The 23,634-nt window shown below is 35.8% G+C and overlaps 1 long non-coding RNA gene across 2 annotated transcripts in view; it reads right to left on the bottom strand.

Annotated features, from left to right (window-relative positions):
- LOC125694491 (uncharacterized) overlaps positions 1–23,634 on the bottom strand; it is a 111,011-nt gene that overhangs the window by 44,931 nt on the left and 42,446 nt on the right. Inside the window, exons 3-4 of one of the 2 annotated variants that reach the window (XR_007377581.1) lie at positions 21,245–21,555; positions 7,845–7,942 (exon numbers count right to left, since the gene is read on the bottom strand). This is a non-coding gene — a long non-coding RNA (uncharacterized LOC125694491). The remainder of the gene's footprint in view (positions 1–7,844; positions 7,943–21,244; positions 21,556–23,634) is intronic. The other variant, XR_007377582.1, reaches the window with a different exon arrangement.

Raw genomic sequence — 23,634 nt, 5'->3', positions numbered from 1 at the left:
TTACCAACAATGCCACTCAGATCTACATAGTTTTAACCTAAACACTCATTCGTATGATTTTTTTGCATCTAGGATGCTTTTGCTCTTCAGAGTTTCTCCCTGTTACTATCAAATGACAAATGTGAAAAGCTGTTCACATTCCTTTATCATTTTTGCCTGCCTTCCCTGAACAGTATTTTCCTGTGCTGGAAAGAAACGTATGTCCAGACACAAGAGCAAAATACAGATCCATATTGATTTTCTTGTTCTATAATCTTTCCCAAAGCAGAATTATCACTGATATACAGAATCACTTGACCACTCACCCCTTTGGCCAAATATAAACAGTGGCAATGAACATCTAGTATTTTGTGAAAGTTGCAGCCAAAACTTGTTTACATTTAAACGTCAAACCAAAATAATCACATACTGAAGTCTGAGATTAATATATTTTGGGTGATCTTCTTGTAATGTTGGGTAAAACTGACCTTTTTAAAAACATCTTTCAGTCCTGCTTTTCCACATACGCCTCTGTTTGTATCTTAGTCCCAAATTCAACAAAGTACTAGCTGCCTCCTGGGTCCTTTTCCTAACAAGCCTTCAATGTTTTTAAATAACCCCATTCTAAAATAATCACAACTATTCTTGCTAGCTCTAACTGCTGCTTTTTTGTTCTTTCAAAGTTGTAAGTATATCACTTAAATACCTTTTAAAAAAATTACTGCACTGTGCAGATATATTCAGCTTTTCTTCCAACCCCTTACTATCAAATCCTTTTACAATTCTTTGTTGTTAAACTAAATAAAGTGCTACATTGTCTGTCCTTATACACATTACTGCTGGATAAAGCCCTTAGTTCCCTAGACTAAATCTGTGCTGCTCTCTGCCCTGCTTTCTCAATGCTATCTCATTGCAACAGCTCACATTGAAAGCATGCTATTCCCACACCCACCAACGCAGCTCTTGGGATAAGAACTGCACCATTGATACAGTTTATATTCTTTTCCATAGTTTCCCACCAGCATGTTGCTAACAATTTCCTGGGCTTTATCAAAAAAAAAAAAAAAAAAAAAAAAGGGGGGGGGGGAAAAAGCTTTTGAAAAGTGGAAACAAAGCATCAGGCTCCATTGTTGATCTACTTTCACCACCACAATCTGTGTTTTCCATCATCCTACATGTAGAGACTACAAACATCACCTAATACAGATACTCCAATCAACAATTTGTTTGGACAGTTATTGTTTGGTATCTCTAATCTTTCATCCTAGTATACATGGATTTCAAATAATCTTTTTTGTTTCCTTTCAGCAGTCTGAATTGAGTTGAACCCCATTCACCTGCCTCCCCAAAAAACCTTTCCTTTGCCTGTCAGCATGAAAAACAACTGAGTCAGTTTCAAACTTTGGACTTGATTCATGCAAGCAAAAAATACAGATCACATGAGTTAGCTACAGAAATTACTCAGAAACAAAGTGTGGAGCATGCCACTTTGATTAAGTATACAACTGGGATTCCTTACTTCTCAGCATGAGGCCTTTCCCCTGAGTAAAGCTAAGGTCTTTTCAACCACATAAGAAAAATGCTGGTAAATGGAAAGAAAAAAAAAACAACAACAATAAAACAACAACAACAACAAAACAACAAAAAGACAAAAAATGATGATCTTATGTCTACTGCAGAAAATTATCTTTAAAAACTAAAAATAAATGAAAATAAAAATAGGAGGTCTGCTCATTCTATTTTTTAATTAAGAAAAGACCTCCAATTAAAAGCAAGCTCACCCCAGGGAATATTTTGTGGTTCAGTTATCCTTTACAAACCTTAATTTATTTTATTATTCAATGCATTGGACACACTTAGAACTAAAATGATATAAAGCAGTAATAATATGCACACTAGTCCTTTAGCAAACAGTAATCCTTCTTACAAAAAGTAGTTGTAGGTAATGTGTTTAAGACTAGAGATTCTTTAGTTCTGTTCTTGAGACTGACAGTGGCATGCTGTGTAAACATAACAAAGCAATTTAACCTTCCCCCATGCCTACATTTCTTCATCTATAAGCCATCTAATTATGCATAACTTACTTCAACATGTCTTTTGAAGGCTATTTAATTATGTTGCATTATCTTTATTCTAAAATTTTGAACTAGAAATATTAAACTAGATTTTTTTAAGCAGCAGTGGAATTTGTGAATATAGGAATTCTAATACAATTAACGTTCTGTATTTCCTTTGGCAATTTAGACAAATCTTCCTCAGAAAATTGTTTGCTAGAGACAGAAAAAAATAAAAACTGTCTTTCTTCTCATGACCTAGTTTTGTCATAATTTTTGTGTGGTTTTCCACTCAAATATAGAGGTGTGCCCTACCAGCTTGAACACAGAAATAACATATGAACTGTGGCTTGTTCACAACTTCTTAAACTATTTGCTGATTAGCATTAGTGCTATTTAGCAGTCATTGAAGTTAGGGAGTCAAATTAGTTCTTTCTGTTCAGAGGTACGAAACAATCAGGGTTAAGGAAAGCTTAAGCTTTCACTGCAATCTCATTAGTTTTGACTACTCTCCTCAAAATCATTTGGATTTTGAAGGAAAACCATAATAACACATCAGGAGATCAAATGGAACCACTGTCTAAAGGGAATGAGAGATAGGTTGAAGGCAGGTAAGATAGGAAATGAAGTCTCAATAGCTTTTACACTATTACACTAAAAAGTCAAGAATGACAAGGGGAATGGAAATGACTCAGATGTAACCATGTTTTCCATGGACTGTTTTTAGCATACAGAACAAAGAGTGATAAAACAAAGTTTGTTTCCTGTGTTTCAGGCTGGTATAGGAGTATGGGAACAGTGATGTGGTTACTGAATTTCATCAAATTTAAAAATCCTGCAAAACTTGGCAGAATATCACGCTTGAGACCTTGGAAAATTATCAAAAATATTATGGGGAAATTTATATTTCCCCATATCCATAAAGTTAAACAGATTCTGAAAATGCCCAGCATTTGCCACCACCACCTTGAAATTTTGTTCTGAACGTTCTTCCACTGAATGTTACAGCCTATTTTACCGATATATTTTTATAAACTTAAGCTGACTAGGACAGACAAGCTTAGTCCATGCAAATAAAAATCCATGCTTGGCATAATTTTGATAAAATTTAGTCCCAGTTCATGTTTGGCAGTGATTTTACTTATAAACTCCTCATATTTCTCTGTCGGAGAAACTGCTGTACATGCTAGGGCATGTGAGGAAAGGCAAAATGGCACGTTTGGCAGTTCACAGAATGGGTATGCATGTAAATGCGATAAACCATATGGTCAAGGGTGATCGTGTGCACGTGTATGTGCATATATGTGCATTAAATCAACTGACAAGGGAGGACTTGTGGTGTAAGGCTACTGAAGAACAAACAAGCTTTGTTCAGTGTGCATCCTACTGAGATGACCGTCAGAGCAACAGAGCACAGCCACCTGGGTCTTTCTGCTAGGCCTTGTGTGTCTCATTTTCTTAACTAGTCCTGGCACACAGATTCTGTGGATACACAGGAATGAACAGGTTTTTCAGGCATTGTACATGAGATTGATCCTAAAAGGAGAACTGCCAGAGAGCGGACAACTAAGTCTTACACTAAAAGCATGGGATCTCGTATGCCTGTGTATCAGCTGGATGCTGAACTGGTGTTAACAACTTCTGCCCAGTTGATTTCACTTCTCTAAAAATGTTACAGACATTTCTGTGTCATCTTCCAATACTTTCTGCTCTATCTGTGAATCTAACTTCAGTTTCTGTGCCTTCTCTGATGCTGCAGCACACTCTCTGTTTGGTAGGATTTTTATGTAGAATCCATCTCTTCAGTATTGCTTAATGATCTTTCTCCAGCTCAAAACACAACATTCCGCTTGAATGTACTTTTTGTTAATTCTGTCCATCACATGTACTAAATAAAGCTTTCTGTTTTCAGAGAAAATTGCTTTCCTTCCAACAACACATAAAATAATGACAGAAAAGGCCCTGTTTTAGACAGAAATTGTATCAAACATTTCTATAAGCTTAACCTCTGCAAGCTGCAATTTGAAAAATTGCAAAGACTTGTTCATTACTAAACAAATATTTTTAATATTCAAGAGAACATGAATAATGAGAAACAAGCAAATCACACTAAATAATTGATGCTGCTAAAAACACTGTGCCATGCTTAACAATTATTATATATTATAATTTAAAAAAATCAGATTAAAAAAATCTTAAGAGCGTGCCAAAGTAGAAAATCAAATACTAGATTGGGCATACAATACAAACATATTTAAAAGCTAGGTGAAGCTTGATGTAAAGAAATACAGCTGAATGCAAAGTTCAGCTCTTGCAATCAAAAATGCTGAATAACAAAATGTGCATTAAAGTTCCTGCAGCAAAAGTGGCATGTGGCAAGACTATAGTTTTACAGCTGGTCCTCTATCAGCAAGCACACTCCAGAAATTATAGCAGCATGTTACCCAGTTTCCATTGGTTTTATCTGAAGTTGATATTCCTTGTCAGTCCTGAAGTTGGTATTACGCATACCTTGTAATTCAGGGCAAAGACACCTGCCGTTCATTTACTCACTGTACCTACATTTTCTCAAGCAGATATATCAGCCCCACAGAATCTATTCTTAATCACACAGAAGAGGTTTGGCTTAAGGGAGCTATCTATGATTGCCTGGTTTTCACATGAATCTGATATGCAAAAGGATATTGCTAAAGTTGCCAGGATGGGCAACCCAGAGAGGAAGAAGAAGAAATAATCAGAACTCAAGACACATTTCATTGCAACATCTGAAGCTGTATAGGAAGAATAATAACAATAGGTGAAGCTCTACATTACTGAACTAAAATAATTTCTGATATAAAGCTCACTCATTTGATGACATTCTTAGGCCACTTTTGTATAAAACTGCAGCATACAATATCAACATATCTTTATAGAAAAGGGAGAGAAAGAGTAGGGTAGAACTACACCTGGTTGTTCAGCTTGTATATGTTGGTACTCCTCTCGTCACTGCAGTTACAAATGATATGTGGGTTTCATTGGTGATTGAGGAGACATATTATTAAACTAAGGACAGTTTTTTGGGTAAATTCAGGCAGCTTCATATTGTTCAGCAACAGAGCTCAGAGGTATTTGGAAAGAAGATACATTTCTTCTCTACCTCCAGAAAATCACTGTGGTATATGCCACATAAAGTCACTACACAAAGTCCAAAAAAGTTAGGTTCAGACTCAAGAAAAAAATGACTGATTTTTTTTTTTCTTTTTTCTACAATTCTCCAACTCATTACCTGAATACTTGAGTGACTGCATGGATGCTTCATGAGTTGCAATTGATCAAAATAAACTTATCTGATCTGACATTTTTGCCCTGCTTACTTTGCACCAGCATTTTCCAGAAAGACCTAATGGCAGGAAAGGAAATGCTTAGCCCCTGATAACAGAGGTGGAGCCATTGTTCACAGTTCTATCTAGTGTATTTCAAACTTCTTGCAACTTTTTGGTAGCTCTAGGTTCAGTAGAAAGACACCGGCCATTGTATTTATAGCAACTGAAATGGATGGACTGAGCACAGCCTTTTCAGGATACACTATATACTCAGCTCAAAACCATTGTTAATCACTTCGATGTTTCACAAGCCTCCTTGACCAGTTGCCCTCACCTTTTATTCTCCCCCCTTTTACTTCATTTTCAGGAAATTCCTATGTCCTACACTACAGCAGTAGAAGGCAATTGAAAATGGGAGTGTTATTAGCTTATTTTATGAAGAGATTTTTCTCACCACTGAAGGAATGGGAATGGTTTAAATACTATCGTACTAGGCTTATGCTAAATAATTATACATTAATTTATAGTGTTCTTCATCCAAAAAAGAGTTATAAGATTGAGAATGACAACCTATGCTTCATTAATCTTAAGCATTCTGTGCTTAAAAAGGCAAATTTAAAATAACACTTTTTTGAGCTGAATACTTTAGCAGATTCCAAGAAGATAAAATACTAGCAAGGTAAAAACTATTTATGCGTAGTTGCAAAAGCTGTAGTAGGTTATGCAATTCTATACACAGGAGGAATTTAAAAATTAAAAGACATTGGTATTTGTTACTGTCATAATGCTGTTGAACTACCCAGCATTTAAATTAATAATTTAAATGTTTGCCTAATGAACTGGACTTGATTACATTAGGGCATTCTCAATTAATTCTGACAGATCATCTCCTGAATTAGAATACAGAACCAAAATGGTTTATGGATATCTGGTCGAAGTATTTACCGCATGAATTTATCTTCAACAATTTAAAATAGCCCTGTTCTAAAGCTAAACTTAAGAAGCAATGAGTGAAACACATAGCTAAAAAAAAAAGTAACCACAGAAAATTCCCCTCTTTACCATCACATGAGCTGGAAACTGATAAGAAAAGTAAGTGGCAATAAGAAATGACAAGTAGTGGAAGAGACATGCTACCTCTGGCAGCTATTAAAATCGAGTTAAGAGGTTAGAATTGACTGATATATAAACCTCTACGAAATCATACAGGAAGATAATTGGAAGCTAGGAAAAATAAAAAGGAATAAACTATAAACCTCTGTCATATTACCAAGAAATCACTCCACAGTTTTGTTTAAAACCAATTACATAGTACAACAAACTGAACCTCAGAACTATATCTAAATATTTATTATTTTATTTAGCTAGTTCAATCTGAGAAGACCAACCTAATTACATTAGAGCTAGGAGTGAACAAAGCCAGGGACACCATGGTAGCCTGGAGGTTTAGCTAGTATTGATCTTTAGGAAAAATATTTTTACAACGATTCTCCAACTATTTTAGATTCAGGAGGGGTAGTAGGACATATTTATGCAAAACTGAGCAACACAGAGAAAATAATTGCATTACGAGATGTCAACTGCATCACTACTTTTAACAGTACCTTGTTCCCAAGCTTACATTTTTTTTGTGTGTGCGTTTTTCAAAGTGAACAGTGTCCTTACGCTTCTGCTAAATGTTCAGAAACTTACGCTACTGCTCACATTAAGCCAAAAAATTGAGTCCTTAAAAAAAAAAAAGATCATGTCAGTCTTATCCTTTGTGAACTTTTAGGAGAAAGGGAAAAATTGTGTTAATATTGAGCCACAGCTGTCTTTCCACTACCAGACAAGCAGCCATGAATTTGCATACGTATCTAAAAACTGAGATTGCGTAGGGAGGTGGAGAAGTGTGCTGGAGAACTTTCTGTTCAAGAACATGCCACCTCCTACTCACATTTTTTGTATCATTCATCATTCCCAGCTATAAGCTAGTGGTGGGTTTGCAAAAAGAAAGCTTTGCTTATCATTATTAATTTTTCTAGATATTTCCATGTGCAGATTTCTATGTCCTTAACAAAGAATTCAGAGTGCTTCTTTCTCAATAGCATGCTATTAATCTGGATAACTATCATTCAGGACCTGCTAAACTTGTAATGGTTACTCACATATTTCACTACTTGGAGGCACACTTATGTCCATTTCATGGAGATAGCTTAGGCCAAATTTGGCTCTGATTAAGTTCTATCTCACCAGGTGACTTGACACATGGTGCCTTATGTTTAGCAGACCAAGAAAGCAAAGCAGAGAGGCAATGAGAGAAGTACTTCGGTATTCAAATTTTAGAGATTTCTACACATGTCAAAGCAGAAGAATTTCAAAGCATAAAAGGTGCAAAACATTTCTGACTCGCATGAGACTAAGTCAGAACTTTTAGCCTCTAGGTACTCCCTTACTATTACTGGGATGTTCTCAGACTTTAACTCTTTCTGTTTGTTTATTTGTGCATGGGTAAATTAAGTCATACCTTTACTTCAAGTCCAGTCTGCAGCAGATGTTCTGCTAATGTTCATTGACACTGCAAGCACAATTCATATGTCCTGAAGAGCTTCTATCTGCAGTCATCTGCACAAGCAGAAAGGTGTAGCCAGGTTAGGAATACAGAGAATAAAAATTACTTTTCCCAATTTATTTACATTAATCTATTAAAAACAAGTATAATCAACTGTGACATTTTTCCTTGAAAGAACAAAACCACATCATTTTAGGGAACATTGATTTTTTTCATCCACTATTCTTATATATTTCATATTTCAGTATTATGCATATTTGACATTTCAATATTACACATATTCTTGGACTTGCAGCCCAATTTAGTACCAGGGTATTTTTGGAACTACTCCTAATCACCTAAGTAAGACTAGAATTTTTCAATAGTGTTTTGCTTTTGTTTATACAAAATGAGAAAAAAAAAAAACATACAAACAAATAAAAAAACCATAGGGAGCAGTGCTTCAGCTAGTGGTTTTGTTTTTGTAAGTCAAAAGCTGTTTGTGAATGAAAAAAATTGTAGTTGACATTGGATGCTATACATTTTCTTTTAATTTTCTCCTTAAGTAACTTATAGAAATTTGGAGATGTGACATTTTCCATAGAAGTACGAGGAATTCCTAGATGTTAAAAAATAGTAACTTTCAGATTTCAAAAATTGATAAAAAATATTCACAGCAAGAACAGTCATTTAAAGATTTGAAGAAACACTGATGGTAAAATCATATGAATAGAAACTACATCTCACTGATAGGGAACCCTGTACTTTTAGGAAAAAGAAGAAAATCAAGTTTAATTGAACAACAAGAATTAAATGTTTCTAAAGTCTAAGAAAAGCCATAAACAGCAACATGCAAAATGGAAAAAACAGATAGTTTTACAGAGGACTTTGATGTGCTTTGTTCAGCATGTCTGGAAACTCATCACAGAGATGCTTACCATTTGGTTTGCAAGAGGACAATGCAATATTTGTTGCACCCTACACAACAAAAAGAGTATCAAAGAATAAGACATCCATACATGCACAGCCATTAAAGAATTATTTCAACATTAAATTAGCACAATTTCATTGAGAACATTCAATTTATCAACGTGAAAACTAGACTGATGCAGAAGTAAATCAGTCAGATATCAGCCACATTTCAATAGGTTCAACGATTTCCTCTTCTTGAAATGTAAAATGGTCATTTCTAAATGAAAACAATGTTACTTCTCAGGTTCAGCTTTATGGTCTTTCTTTGGACAGAATACAAAATAAAGCGTGTCTATTGCTTGCAAGTAGTTAACTTTATTTCTTGAGTATGTCCCACATTTTCCTTTTTTTTTTTTTTTTTTTTTTTTGTATTTTGAAACTCACATTAAACAATTGTTGGTTTTATCAAAAAGTTACTCTTATTTTCAATTGTGCAGATAACCAGTTGATGAGTAACTGCCATTATGAGATTACAATAATCTCATTGCCATTGAGTCAGCAGCAATACTTAAAATAAGTCATCACTTTGCCTGTTTCTGCTAATTTACTGCTACCAATTTGTAACATGAAGTATTAATTCAGAGAGAATTAAGTACAGCTATTTTGTTTAGTTCAAGGTTTCTTACTACTTATGTGAATTCTTCAGAGAGTTTTGTGACAAAATCACAAACAAAAAAAAAGAGTTGCACAGGTCAATACGAATTTTACTTTGTCTGGTCAGAAAGTTCAAGTCCAGCATTGTGCATGACCAGGCATTTCACCACATGCTAAACATCTTCCAGCTGCCCACTTTAAAATGTTGGAGACCAAAACAGGAAACAAAACAAGAGCTTTTAACCACTGCCATTTCAAAGCATTTGAGATGTGAGCTAGCTGTTGTCTTGCACTTCTAGAAGTCTTGGTCTCTGTATTGAGAACTTAAAGCATGCTGTTAAGGGCTGAAATCCTGAGAATAATCAAGTGATGATTGAGCACTGTCTTCAGAAACCAACCAAGCTAGGTTTTCAGACAAACAAGAAACAAGGATCAATAATAAACTAGGCGTTGAATGTTCTTTGATGTTTTTCTTCATCGAACTTCACATTCTAAATACACTTAAGTTCCCACGTTTCAGGTGTGCAAGAAGCACAAAACTGGAGCTGTGCTGTAATCTCCCAGAATCAGCTACTGAAATGCACTGCCACCTTGCTGCCTAATTCTCTTCCATCCCATTGTTCTCTGGTTTCATCAACTGCAATGCTATTTGCAAAAGCCAACTCACAAATGAAAATTCATACAAACAATTCAGGTAAAACTGAAACGACTGTCTTCAACTTCTATTCATAAACTGTGTTCACTATGTTCTCCTAGTTCATAAAGCCACCTTTACAGAACCAGAATTTCTCCTAAGTTTATGCCTTCAGTTCAATTTTTTTTTGTGCGTTTGTGAACTTCCCTTCATATTTAGTTAGAGAAATATACTGTACCTTTATCTTCATTGAACTTGATTACCATTTTAATCAATTCTCATAGCACTTTGCAAAAGCTTCTCTTTAGCCAAGATGATTTAGAAATTCAGCTTAACAGTTCTTTTCTGTTTGGTATGTGTGTAACCCAAAAGCAACAAACTCTTGGCCATTTTTAAAGCTTATCTTAAGCATATGATGGCAATGAAACTGTATATTGTTGTATATTCTTCACTACCCACTGCCACCTACTGCAGAATTAGGAGCAATGCAAATAGACCTACTTTCAAGAACTTGAAGTCGAATTGTAAATATAAACTGAAATGCTTAGTGCATAATCTATGCAGATATATGCAGCCATATATATGCATTATGGACTTTTTTAGACCTGATCTAAGTAGAATAGCGAATGGTTAAGCAGTGTTAGCTTAAATGTTAAAGCTAAATTTTTCTCTGAACAGGTGGCACTTTTTACCATACATAATTAGTTGTACTACTTCTAAAACATTTGTAGAAATTATAAGGTTTTGTTTTATGTTTATTTTTCAATTAAAAAAAAAAAACACCTTTGAAGCCGTCACCCTTCCTGTGCTTCTTTAGTGTTTAATGCATTTGATCTCTAAAATGCAATTGCAAATTTGAAACTACCCCAGCTGAGATAGAAGGCGTTGTACGGCTGCTCAGACATGTCTTTTCATCAGTTGAACTACTTTCTAGGAATTAATGTCAAATAGCGCAGGTTACTTTAACCCTTCATACATGCAATTTTAGGTTTATTGTATATAGTCCAAGAAAAGAAAACCAAATTTGCTGGGAGTTAGAAAGCAATTTAAATGAGTTTTTAGTTTGTCAATATTCCAACTTTAAGCTTTCTGAACTATAGCAATGAAATTAGCATATTTGTCTATGGTAATAATGCAAGCTTATTTCTCTTGTAAAAATTTGTCAAGAAAAAATGATTTAAATTGTAAATTTAAATGTTGTGGCAAAATGGATCTCCCTTGCCTTCAAAGCTACAAGCTGTATTATACCCAATCTTTTTTTTTATTCTTCAAAAACATGACAAATTATTCCATTTCTGAGTCACTATTTTTCTGTCTGAGGTGCATTCTTCCAGATAAAAGGACACAGAAAATTTCTTTACTCATTCTGGGCTCCATGTTGGAATGCATAGCAATTTTGATTTTCTGTAAATGGTTTTGTTTTTTACTGCTTCTGCAGCACAGGAATCTTAAAGGAGATTTTCTCTTGCATATTTGAGAAAATGATATATATCCTACTGCTCAGATGTAACACACTAGTACAGTAATTGTCAATCACATAAAGACTATATGTATTAAAGATGTTTCTTATATTTAATGACTACAGGACTACATCACCAGTATCTCAGCTAGGAAATAGTCATCAATCAATGCCTCTGACTACAAAATATTTTTAAAGCATTAATATAAAAAATAATTTACTTCTTTACCTAATATACTAGTCTTTCACAACAATGCTTGAAAGGATGAAAATGGTATGTTATAAATATTACTTTTAAGTGTTAATTTATGTTTTTTATGAATATAGGCACCTACAGGTTAAAAACTAAATAAAAACATTTCCTGCATTAGAGAATATCTCTTGGTTTGAGTTTGTGTGGACAGAAGAAAAAGTAAATCAATTATTTGCAAGGTGACATGGGACTATGGCTTAAACTACCACAGTCCTGAGTATTTTGCAAGTATACAATATGGAGTAAAGAGGTTGTTTTGAGCATACATATTTCTTCTATTTAACAATGCAGAGCTAGCAAAGTCTATCTAGTACATTTGAGCAATGTCAAGACTATTCTAACTTGGAAGAAACAAGAACACATACGCTAAAGCTTAGTCTCATTGAGCTCAATGAAATCTTTCCTCTTAACATCAAAGAAATTGAGATTTGGTCTTTACATCAACATTTACCCTTATACTTTAGCTTTCCCACTGGACTTAGGCCTGCTTAATGATTGTGGTAACAGTATATGTCTTTGTTCTCAACATACCAGAAGATCATAAGGATCCTCATAAGGATCTTCCATGAAGCCGGATTTTTTTTTTTAATGAACGTATCAAAATATGTCTTATGTGTTGTATTACTAACTTCTAATGGCATTTTTCACAATTATTCATGTGAAGCAGCAAAGATCAATTATTTATCTAAATTCACAAAAATTAATGAACAGCATAGCTTCACACATTTGCCATCATGAGGAGTGATGAGTCCCCTTCCCTTTGTGGTGCGCATCAAAGGCAGAGAGTTATACATTCCACATAACCACTCTTGGGGTTGCTTGTAATTCTACTGCCTTTTTCATAAGATGTGAAATGCCCAGATAGAATGGTCAGATCTCAAGACCATCTCTCCCCTTTTTCTTTCTCTTCACAGTCTTCCTGTTCCTTCTAACATGTGCCCAAACCCAGAAGCTAAGACTTGGCCAGTTCCTGGAGACTTTGGCCACTTCCCACTCTTCTAATAAGGTTTTCAGTATATTTCAGATAAAATAATCATCTATTTGATTATTTTAAACAGTGTCATGGTAATTAATCACTCCAAAAATAATACAATACAGCTAAGATGAGGACTGCTTTTGTGGTAGAGGCAAGTAAGGTAGGATTCTTACCCATAACCTGAGAACGGAACAACTACAAAGATATTTCACATTTCTGAGGACCAAAGAAGCCTTTTTGGCTGTGTACCTTCAGTAAAGATGATAAATAATTTTCCTTGTCCCAGATGTTACCACTGACTAAGCCACAGCATTTTATTCACCCTAAGTGGCCAGTTAGTGATTGTAAAGAATGACTATGGAAACTCATAAAACACCTTTACAAGTGTGGATCAAGGACTCTTCCTGCCTTTCGCTTGAAATTTGCTCTGGTATCATGATTATACACTTGCTCTTATAGCAGGCAACGAAATAGTCACATTTCTCTATTCGAAGTATATCTATTTTCTATTGGCATACATTTCTGCCAAGTTTGGCCACTTAATTTATCGACTTCTTCAAACAAATTTCATTTTGAAAAAAAAAGAAAAAGAAAAAGAGAAAAAAACCTAAGATACTGCCACAAAGCTGAATGAATTTTTATGAGTTTTTCTTTTAAATAAAATCTGAATCTGTTTCACCGCTTTTTAATCATCTATGGATAAAAATGGTAATAAAAAAAAAAAAAAAAACGAGCAGGGAAGGAAGTCTTGTAACATTCCAGTTCAATTGAGATTCAAGCAAAATAAATTTTGAATTTACAGTAACAACAAGTCTGCAAAAGTGTTTTTAACTGTCGCAGAGCTGTTTGAGGATCAAGATAATTACGGTATACAGGATAACAGAAAATATAATATGCTGGCATCCTATGTCTATTCAGCTAATCTTCATCCCTTGACAGATGTTCAAGCACAGTATTTTCATAAACTGACTTAATAGGTATAAACATCATGATAAAGAACTCAAAGTATTTGGAAGACAATTTAAATCATATTCCTTGCAAAATAATCTTAAAAATAGAGTAGGTCTCAAATATTTTTGGATTATACTCACAGAAGCCTTTAAGTAAGTTGAAGATCCAAGTATAAATGTAGCAAAAGAAAATCTTTCATGAAACAAGCCAATATAGACTAAAATGTCACCTTTAATTGCAGAATAACAATGAATTGCATCACATTTACTCTTTGATCCTTGCTTCCAAAGGCTTTGGCATTCAAACTGAATTTACCTCCTACATCATTTTGAGGACTTAATTTTGCATACGACCTCACAGGTCTGGGAATTAATTTATTGCTGCACGAGGCCAGGGTGTAGAAAAGCAACACTGTTATTTGTGGGGCCCGTACTTCAAAGAACAGCAACTGCTATTTCAACTGATCCCCTAACATGGAATTTCAAGGAATGGGAAACTAGGCAACAGCTAATGCCTTGCTTGTCTCCCAAAGTTGTCTTCAGTATCTCTAGCTGAAACTTATGCAGAAAGCTGCCCTGCCCCCAGAGGTTTACACTATCTTATGTGTCATTTGATGAGCAGCACAGAGACTGAGTTCAGGCGAAATTGTTTGGCAGACTTATTTTGGGGTTGAATTCTGTCTGGCTCCCACAAAGCTTTGACAAAGACAAACAATATCATTATCAACACTCTGTGTTGGGTGCTCTGGCTTTTTTGTTGTTGTTAGTTTTACTGAAAATAATAAAGCATTCTATAGAACAGCTACACTTTTACAAAAAATTTATTTGTATTAGAAGTTCCATTTTAGAAGGTTTTTTGTTTTTCTTTTAATGCAAAATGTTCTGTCAGCCCTGCTTTGTAGCTTCAAATACCTAAGTATCTTAAGGATTCTCCCTGTTATTTTTAACTCTTTCTGTAGGCAATAGTTACCTGCAACACATTATTTAAAGAGACAATGTTTTTACATGTTGTTTAATAAGCCAAATGGTATTTTAAAAGCATAAACCCAGTTCCTTGTTGACACATGCTGGCATGAAATGCAGGGGTAAGAAAAAAAACCAAGACTGATTACCAATTTTCTGTGTTTCAGTATTTTTAAAATTGACTGTAGCACAGCTGTATCATTATACTTATGTTCATACATTCTAACATCTTTTGAAATTTCCCTCTGAGATTCTACAGGCCCATGTAAGCACTGCGATAACTGGACATGTTTCTTGTTGGAATACTTTAACTAGAGGCATACTAGCAGGCTAACTGAAATTAGCAGATAGCCAATTTGATTTCAAAAAAAGCAAAATGAACACAGTATTTCACACATTTTACAGCATTTTTCTTGTAAGTCAATTTCCTATAAATAATCCTTGTGATGAATTACGCTGCTTGCAATACAATGTTTCCTTCTTCCATTTCCAACTTTGTACATAATCCTAGCCTTACTTGTGTATGATTTCTTTTTCTCTACTTCAAAGCTACCAGCATCCACTTACGCAGACTCGTCTTAAAAAACTGTGGCTAAATTTGATCAAATTCATACACAGTTTTAAAAGCCACACATGTAAGCAGTTGATAATAGTGGCATTTCGAAAATTTGTCCTCCCCTACTGACAGCACCCTAGCAAGGATAATTCTATTGCCCAAAACTAACAGATTGAGAATGATTTATATATCTGTTTTCTATTAATTTCATTGGAAAAGAAACATCAGATAGTGTAAGAACTAAACATCTTTGGAGACCTGCAGTCAAGTTTCTGAACTGAAACAGAACCTCCTGGTTTAGACTGAAGTAACCTTCTAAGCAAGAAGCACAGGGAAAACTTCAAGAAAAATTCTGAGTCAAGGGCGAGAATTAATAGATTTTAGTTACAGCCTGGTTATTTTTCTATGATACAGGGAAGAATTTCTTGGGAATTATGTAGCAGAACATTTTTTCCCCACTGCTTATTATTTGCCTTCTTCAATGAGAACAGAAATTTTTCCATGCGGCAACTTCATTGGAGAAAAATACCTATTGTTATAAGTTAGCGAAAACTGTTACGCATAAGTTGTTTGTTCACTCAAAGAAGTAGTTCAGCATCTGTGTAGTTGAAATTCAAATGCAGAATGGAGACAAAGCTAGAAAAGGGGTAATTAATTTGATCATAAGAGGTAATTAAGAGCTATCAAATACTAAAAGATACAAAGCAAATCACAGAACTTCAGTCTCTGCCACACTGTTGGGGGTTTGATATGAATACCTTTTTACATTTACTCTGTGTAATGATCTGCAAAAGAACTTAATATTACATACTGGAGATCTGCTCATTGTAAAGAGAATTTTGCTGTACAGTCCAGATTAATAAGTAAATGTATTTTTGGTACAATACTTGTGTTTATCAAAGAAAACCATTGAGTATAGAAATACTGAGAGATGTACTTCATGCAAATCTAGCAACAATTTATTCTAACATCTCTTCACAAGAGAGAGAATGTAGCTGCTCAGGAGAAAAGAAATAAGAATCTGTAAGAAGGCATAAGCATATAGCTTAGTTCAGGAAAATCAGAAAACTTCTAACAATTCCTGGATCTGCTTTTCATTCCCCAATGAACAGAAACATAAGCACACACAGAAGTTCATCTTCCACTCCTAGGTCTTCTGCTTCCCCTGCAATCCATAATTCCAGTTGCCTGTTCACCAAGTACAATATATATAGTACTAGATATGTAGTTCAATAAGAACTAGAAAGGTCTAGATAATCAGAATAAGCCTCCTTCTCCATGTGAGGACCCTGGTAGGGCATGCGCTGTTGTAGTACAGAGTGTGTGCTCTGCTGAGACCTGAGCTTGATGTGAAGTGTTTCTGATCTGGGATGTTCTAATCAGATAATAATCTCTTATCAGATGTGAGGCTATTTCCCCTAGCTAAAGAAGGATAAATCTAGGTCTACCTATTTATCATGGCCAGCTCTTAGTGGAGCTGTCTATAGGATGAGCAAAGAAAACTGTAGTTCTAGCCTTGCCTTTGGATGTGTTTTTAAAAAAAGACAAACCTGAGAGACATGACCATGTTTTAAAAAGTTGCTCTTCTCAGATGAAAGTGTTACAGAACTGAAACTAAGCAACTCATGATTTGTAATCATCATTCATTCTGGAATATAAATGTGTGGTTGCTGGCTGGCAGTACTCAGTACTATGCAGTTCAAAATTCAAGAATACAGTAGGATAGAGTTGGCATTGAAGTAAATCTTTTGTGACACCTAAAATCTATAATACTGATGAAATGTGTGTATTGTTACAACTCACTGAAACAAATGCGCTACATCGGAAACCTTAAACAGTTTCTAATAAAACACATTATCAGGTAGTCTAGCAAAAATCCATGAGTGTCATCACAAGGATATAATGCATTTAGTTTGCCAATTGATCTTTTTCTGAAGAAAGATTCAAGCAAATTTGATTGTTTTCACAGTTAGTTTTTAATTACAGCTTGAAATGCAGGGAACAACTCACGGGGAAAATGAGTGTGGGGAGTGAGGAGAGAACAGGCTTAGTACATACAGTGTTTGAATTGATTTGCAGTGCAAAGCTACAAATCTTTTGGTGCCTTTGCAAAGGACTTTTTCCCAGTTTTCAACCTTCTAGCATTCATTTCAGGAGAATCTAAGAAGCAAGCCATCAGTATGAGGTTCAGAGGTAATTACTGGTCAATTTACAGCGGCAAATCTAACAGCTGTCAGCTGACTAAAGACAAAATTAAAAAACTCTTTTCAGGTGGTCTGCAAAAGAATTATATGACATTTCGTACAGTGTTTAAGCTTTTAACAGTGCACCTATAATTTTCTAAAGCCAAATCTTACCACAACTGTCACTTCTGTAAGGCAAACCTCAGACTTCCAAAACAATATCGTATTCTATCAAACTAGCATAAGAACTAACCAGAAATACCACCTAACTAGCAATATGCACTGAAGCACATCCCAGATACTGATGTCAGAATACATATAGAAGATATTTTAATTTACAGGCTCCTTTGTAAAAGATTTAGGAATCAACCATATGTGGTAACAGCAAGGTACAGAGGTACTTTATTAGTCTGGGGATAAAACCATGCATTTGTAACTGATGGACACAAGAACATTCTGCTGAAAACTACATATATATTAATGTTTTATGTGCATGAAGCCTGAAAAAGTGGGATAGAACACTGCATTAATGTTATAGATTAACTTGACAAGACAGCTGATCCCATTGTGCTCACATTAAGTGAATACGAGGTTCACTGAATGTTAACAGAGGGAAGGAATTATTTTCTGCAGAGATTGCTCAGATAAATTCTGCTTAAACTATTATTACCCTTTTATGAAAATGTAATTTTCCAAAATTTTATGAAAGATGCATTTCCAATTGTCTTTAACTTTTTCTGGCATTAAGTTATGATTAATTGGTATTAAAAGTCTGATTTTATAGGTTATTTTTTTGATAATCAATACCATCACACAGCTAAAAAGACAAAAGCAGAAAAAAGTACAGATAATTACCACAGGAGAGACAGACTAAATGGAAACTCCTAGGGCACCAGCACATGAGGGTTTGTTTAAGAACCAACAAGACGAGAGCTTATACGTTACTTATTTCATACACACACTCAGGATTTGCTTACTGCCCTAGCCTTACAATTCCTAGTCTGAACTTCTCTTCCCAGCTGGCACCCTTCTTGTACAGGAAAGCTGGACAGAAAAATCACACTGTTCTGTGTCGTGCAGCCACAGAGTTAGCAGCATTAGGTGAAAGTGGTCTGGATCCCTAGACGTGCTCCCCAGCATATATCTCTACACATCTCTCTAATCTCCAGAATTTCCCCAGACTTCCTGCATCACTCTTCCAGCTGAGATCTTCTCAAAATAAATAAATAAATAAATAAATAAATAAATAAATAAATAAATAAAAGCTAATCAAGCTAGATAAATAAAAAAACAAAGAAATCTCTGACTTGCTTTTATTTTTAGCTTCTTTCTTTTGGAATTACGTATGATCACTGGCGAGGTCACTGTAAAGAACAGGTTTTACGTAACATTTTGTTGTTAATTCACAATCTTATCCACAGAAACACTTCCACAGAAGCAATGATGTGAATTATTTCTGTTTGGATTATTATCATTCCTTTTTGTCAGCTCCAACTTTATGCATATGCTTAATTTTTGTAGTACAAAATTCAGTGAGATCACACAAGACTGCTAGGAATTAGCTGTTTTGTGATCACAAATCTTTTTTTAACTAATGATAACACTTGATATTTTCAGAATGGAGGTCAAGCATTACAAAATTAGAAGCAAATCTTTTAAAGAATGTTTTAAATTCTTCCCCAAATTCTTCCCTTTATTTTAATGAGAAGCTGGCATAACACACATCAAACCTAGGAAGCAAAACTGCTTAGGAAATTTACAACAAGAATTTTAAAACTAGGTTTCAACTTGAATCTGTTTACTGTTTTATTAATAATATTGTTAACAATATTGGACAATGTATTTTAGAATCACAGAATCCTCAAGTGTTGGAAGGAGCCACTGAAGGCCCATCTAGTCCAACTCTCCTGCAATAAACAGGGACATCACAGACAGATCAAGTTGTCCAGGGCTTTATCCAACTTCACCTTGAAAGTCTCCAGGGATGAAGCATCAACCACATCACTGGGCATCCAGTGTGTCATCACCCTCACTGTAAAAGATTTTTTCATTACATCTAAGCTAAATCTACTCTCTTTAAGCTTGAAGCCATTTACTCCTGTTCTATCTACAGGCCATGCTAAAGAGTCTGTCCCCTTATTTCCTGATGCTCCCCCTTAGATACACTGAAAAGTCATTAACAGGTCACCTCAGAACCTTCTCTTCTCCAGGCTGAACAGCCCCAGCTCTCTTAGCCTGTCCTCCTCATGGGACAGGTGTTCCATTATATTGATCATTTTTCTGGCCCTTCTCTGGATGTGCTCCAACAGCTCTCTCTCCTGCACTTCTCATACTTTTTCTGTAGTTTCCACAAACTCAACATTAGGTTTTCCCTAAACTACATTTGTGGTCATGTTCATTATTACATTCTCAAAAATTGTGTAGCCTAACAATGCAAAGTTCTAATACAACTAGATTTCATGGACTTTTTCAAGACTGTGTTGTGAGCTTACTGCTACATAGGGAACCAAAATGATCACAACAGTAGGTCTCCAGGGCACCTGTTTTTAAACAGGGACTGGGTTAACTCCAGAAAAGCCAATTCTATTGAAATTCTTAGAACATAAGCAATCAGTCAGCAATATCAAAAAAGAAAAATAAATATACTATGTTTCCTTTCTTAAAATGCCTCATTCAGTGTGTTATTTCACAGGCCAGCATGGTACATACCCTTATGTCATTTTATAACACAATTCGAAAATTCATTCGATATTTCAGAAGTCATATATGCTATTTGTTGTGACCAGACACTCCAGGAAAAAGCCCAAGGAGTGAAGGAAAGCTATGCCACTCATCTTCAAGAATAGCAAGAAGCACTCAGGAGACTACAGGATGGTCAGCCTAACCTTGGCCACTGGGTAGGTGATGGAGCAGCTAATCCTGGAGATTATCATCAGGCACATGAATGAAAAAATATCATCAACAGTAGTCATTGTGGATTCACCAAAAGAAAGTCATGCCCAACTAGCTCGATAGCTCAGTGAAATGTCTGGCAAGGAAGAGTCTTTGACAAGGGAAGAGTAATGAATATTGTTTACCTAGATTTCAGTAATACTTTTGACTATCCTCCAAAAGATTCTCATCAAGAAATTGCTGACATATGGGCTAAATGATTAGACAGGAGTGTTAAAAACTAGCTGAACAGCCATGTCTAGAGAATGATAAACAGTGGCATGAGTTTACTTGAAGGTCGATAACCAGTGGTGTACCCCAGGGTCAATATTGAGTCCAGTCTTATCCAGCATCTTCTTTAATGATCTGCATGATCATTAAAGGCAGAGAATTGTCCACACTCAGCATGTTTGCTGATGATACAAAAATGGGATGAGTGGTTAGTATACCAGAGGGTCACTCTGCCATCCAGAGGGACCTTGACAGGCTGGAGAAAGGGGGATGACAATAACCTCATACAGTCCAGCAAGGGAAAGTGCAACCTGTGGAGGAGCACCCCCAGGCACAAGTACATACTGGAGGCAAACCAGCTGGAAAATAGGTCTGCAGAATAAGACCTGTGGATTTTGGTGGGCAGAGACATGTCCTTATAGCATTAATGGTATCCTGGGCTGCAGTAGGAGGAAAATTGCTAGCAGTTCAAGGGAGTCAATCCTCCTCCCTTATTCAGAACTGTTGAGGTCGCATCTGTGATATGTTCTGTTCTGGGCTCCCCAGTACAAGAGAGACACAAAGCTACTAAAGAAAGTCCAATGAAGAGCCATGGAGTCAATTAGGGGACTGGAACATTCCTCAGAAAAGACTGGGACTGCATAAACTAAAGAAAGCTCAGGGAGAAATCTTACCAATAGAATCCTGAAGAAAGGGAGGAAAGAAGGTGAAGTCGGTCTCTTTTCAGTGGTGCTCAGTAACAGGAGAAGAGGCAAGGGACACAAACAGGGAAGGATCCATTTCAACATCAGGGAAAGCTTTTACACTGTGAAGGTGACAGAGCACTAGCACATGCCCAGAAAGGTAGCAGAGTCTCCCCTTTGAAGATATTCCAAAGCCACCTAGATGTGGTCCTAGGCAACTTGATCCTGGTGGCCCTGCTTGAGCAGGGGACTGCACCAAGTAACATCCAGGAGTCCCTTCCATCTTCAATTGTTCTGTGATTCTGTTAATGTGCAGGAAAATAAATGAAAATTAATACTGTCATTCTCTTAGATATATGTAGTGAACATTAAAATCATAGAAATTCACAAATATTTGAGCCATGTTAGAGCAAATTCTATGCGAGGTTCAATCCAGGACTTTAATTTGGAAGCAAAGATAATATACTGGCCTGAGGCCAACAACATTTCATTTCTGACCCTCAGTAACATGTTTCCAGGTATAACATCGGATAAAACATTTTATAATTTAATGTCTCCTTGATGCTTCTCACAGGCAAGATATAGACAACAATTCACTGTGTCAGAGGGCAATTAAGCTTGATTTTGCTTCAATAAATGTTTTATATAAATAAGCACACCACACACTTGATCTGTTTGAATAGAAATAGTATAACACCATTTTGACAATGTAAAAAGTCATGAATATAAATGAAATGATCAAGCAGTACAGTGCAGAAGACCACAAAATCTAGCAACAGCTTACAGTAAAATATATTTCTCCTTATATACCAGAAGGTAGAACTTTTTATTCCAGAGACTCACTGTTGGCCTCTCTATAGATGGAAAATATTTTTGAGATACATAATGGTGGGTAGTTCTTCCAGTGATTTAAAATATAAAAATATGGCTTTTTCAGGCTTGCTTTCTGCTCTCCAGTTTTGTGCATCTTATAATGGAAATACATTGTAAATTTTTATGCTGAAAATGATTGCTTTCAAACCACAGCTATGTTCAGAGTGCAGCATCACAATCCTACCAGTACAAAAGAAAGAACATAGAAGCTGCTTTAAGTCTACCGACAAAATAATTAAGTTTAATAAGTAATGTTTAAGGTCTGAATTGGCCTCTGGAAGTACCCATTTCTCTTCTCCAACTGTGCTTACAGCCAAGAGTGATTAAACTCTTAAACTTTACATAGTTGGGTGGACCCAACTCATAAACAACCTCATAAAGTTCAAAAAGACCAAGTGAAAGGTCCTGCACCTTGACCAGGGCAATCTCAAGCAGAAATACAAGCTGGGCAGATAATAGCTTGAGATCAAACCTAAGGAGAAGGATTTGGGGATGTTGCTTGATGAAAGACTCAACACAAGCTAGCAATGTGTGCTCGCAGTCCAGAAGACCACCAACCAGATCCTGGGTTACATCAAGAGAAACGTGACCAGCACATCTAAGGAGGAGATTCCACCCCTCTATTCTGCTCTCATGAGACCCCTTCTGGAGTACTGTGTCCAGTTCTAGGGCTCCCAGCACAAGAAAGATATTGAGCTGTTGGAGCAGGCCCAGAGGAGAGCCACAAAGATTATAAGAGGGCTGAAGCAGCTCTCCCCCCATTGGAAGAAGTCTGGAGAAGGTTTCAGGGTGATGTTATATATTATCTGAAAGGGACCTACAGGAAGCTTGGGAGGAATTTTTACACAAGAATAGCAAAAGGACAAGGGGAAATGGCTTTAAACTAGAAGATGGTAGATTTAGACTAGATAGTAAGAAGATGTTCTTTACTGTGAGTGTGGTGAGACACTGAATCAGTTCACCCAAAAAAACAATCTGGTCTACTAGGAGGTGTCCCTGCCTATAGCAGAGAGATTGGAACTACATAATCTTAAAGATCCCTTCCAATCCAAATCATTCTATGATTTTATACATGCTGCTGCCTCGTGACAGATAGCAGCAGACAGGCAGTTTGACAAAATGGCATCTGACGTGGAAGTGTAGACGAAGCAAATGTATGGAATTGAATTCCTTCACACAGAAAAAAATGCACCCATTGACATTTCATCAGCAGCTTGAAATTAATCAAAACCTACAATTCAAAATGTATCTAATCTCAGGTGTAGTCTACAGAAAATGACCTGATATTTCAGTGTTGGGACCTCATTCGATAGGTTCAAGACAGCCCTGATGTCTCAGGCATTACTGTTAGTCTATATTACTGTTTGTCAGGGAAGCAAAGGTTAACACCTTATCCACTTAACAGGTAAGGAAGATTTCCCCACACAACATATTTTACCAGCCCATAAAAAGGATCATGCACCTTGAAGGAAAAGTAACTTACAGTTTCATGGAAATGCCTGCATCTG

Source organism: Lagopus muta, chromosome 6 (assembly GCF_023343835.1).
Source record: "Lagopus muta isolate bLagMut1 chromosome 6, bLagMut1 primary, whole genome shotgun sequence".
Classification (NCBI taxonomy): Eukaryota; Metazoa; Chordata; class Aves; order Galliformes; family Phasianidae; genus Lagopus; species Lagopus muta.
The sequence above is the reverse complement of the archived record's forward strand: the minus strand, read 5'-3'. Positions and strand labels throughout refer to the sequence as shown.